Here is a 2,175-nt window from a genome sequence, read left to right on the forward strand (position 1 = left end):
AATTTTATAATCTTTTTGGGTATCTGTGGGAATTATTCTCGATTCTCGAACCCTAACATTGTGGGGGCTCGTCTGGGATTTGAGAATAGAGACTCCAGACCCATGGAAGTGCCACCGGAGCTGGCCTTGGTAAGTTCTGCCTGCCTTTGTCTCTCTCTCTCTCTCTCTCTCTCTCTCTCTCTCTCTCCCTCTCTCTCTTTTCAGTAGTCTGGATATCCTGGGGCTCAACAGAGATCAGGCAGATCCGCTATTGATCCCAGAGCTGTAGGAGAATGGGGGACTCCCCAACTCTTCTTCTGTTGAGGAGTTGTGCTCCCGTCTGACATGGAATCCAGGCAGGGCCGGACCAGAGTCTTGGCCCAGTCCAACGTGGAATCCGGGCTGACCAAATTTTGGGGGAAAGGAACAGGGGCAGCCTTCTCGGCTGACTCTGCACACTGCAATATTTTCATTTCTCCCTCTAGGGAACTGCCATTCTGCCATTTCATACTGTCCTCACCCTCTGCTCAGAGCTCCGCCTTGTCTATCAACTTTCCACCCTACTTCTTCTCATTCTCATCCCTCTCCTAATATTCTTTTTTCTTGAAGCTCATCCCACGATGGGCCAGAAAGTCCCATTATCTTCAGCTTCCCTTGATCTAGTTCTTAGTCATTTTCAGGACTACAAACGAGTGGCTTCAAACGTGTCTGGACTCCGTGTCAAGCCAACCCACCTCCAGACCCTCTGCATCATCGAATGGCCCTCCTTTGAAGTTGAAGGGCTGCCTGAAGGGTCCTTTAACCTGTCCCTCATCTACAGGGTTCAAGGAGTTATCTTTAGGGAACTGGGGCACCCTGACCAGATCCCATACATCTTAGGTTGGCGATACCTGGTTGCTGCCCCCCTCCTACTGGCTGCACCCCTTACTTCCACCCCAGCCATTGGGGCCTAAGGAGCCAGCTGTGGGAACCCATCCCCCAATTCTCTGCTGACCTTGGGTTGCACCCTGGTTGTTGACCACAGTTACGGGAACACTCAGTACCACATGACCCACCCACAAGTTCCTGCTACTGTGCTTCTCTGCAGCTGAGGTGGAGCCCTGGTGTTTTTTCCTCTTGTCTGGGGCTTTCGACAGGGCTGGAGAGCGATATATATAGCAGGCTGTTCTGACAATAAAGGGAATTCTCTCCACACGAATAGAGAAATAAAGACAATAGTAATTAGCATTTCAAGTTCTAGACAGGGAACTAGAAAAATGTGGCTCCTGGCACTAAATCCTTTTAAATTCGAGGTTCTTTTAATAATATGATGCTATACAGAAGTCCCTTCTGCATGAAATAACTACCATTATCATGACTTCGCCTGAGTCTGATTGCTAAACATAATTATAATTGGGCTTGTTGACAGTTGTGATCATTCATTAAAGGAGTGCGAAGCAGGGTCACTGAACCCTCACCTGAGTTTCCAGCCACTCTTCCCAGCCAACTAGCCCAGCTTTGGAAGACAAAAGAAAAATGAGGAAGAACCCAATAGAGGAATGCTTTTGGGAGGTCCTTCCCTCAGCTCAAGAGGAAGATTTCCTCCCGCCACCTTATGGGGCCCCAATGAGTGCTCAGGATAGACCTAGGGAATGCAGGTCACCAGCATATTCTTCTTCTTCCAGTCCTTCGCAGTCTCTGTCCCCAGCTCCCATGGCTGAGCCAGCACCTCCCGTGGCCAAGCCCTTGTCAAGAAACTCCAATGGACTCTCACATGAATATTGGAAAATTGCCCTGTTCTTATTTTTTTCATGATATCTTTTCTATGGTTAATTTTATGTGTAAACATAGCTGAGCCATGGTGTCAAGATATTTGGTCAATATTAATTTGAATTTTGTGCTTATGTATCTATGAAAATATTTTTCAGGTGACAATAATATTTTAACAGGAAGACTCAAGTAAAGTGATGTGCCTTCATGTATGGATGGCCTTATCCAATCAGTGGAAGGTTTACATAAAACAAGAATTGTCCTCCCTTAATCCAGAAGGAATTCTGCCCTTGAATAGATGTTTTTAAAAAATATTTTATTTATTATTTTTATTTTATGTGTATGAGTGTATTGACTGCATGTATGTGAGTGCACCCATGTCGTGCAATACTGCAGAGGTCAGAAGAGGGCTTCAGATTCTGCTGGAACTGGAGTTAATGATGGTTC

Source organism: Nannospalax galili, unplaced genomic scaffold (genome assembly GCF_000622305.1).
Source record: "Nannospalax galili isolate Female #2095 unplaced genomic scaffold, S.galili_v1.0 scaffold1169, whole genome shotgun sequence".
In the NCBI taxonomy this organism is placed as follows: Eukaryota; Metazoa; Chordata; class Mammalia; order Rodentia; family Spalacidae; genus Nannospalax; species Nannospalax galili.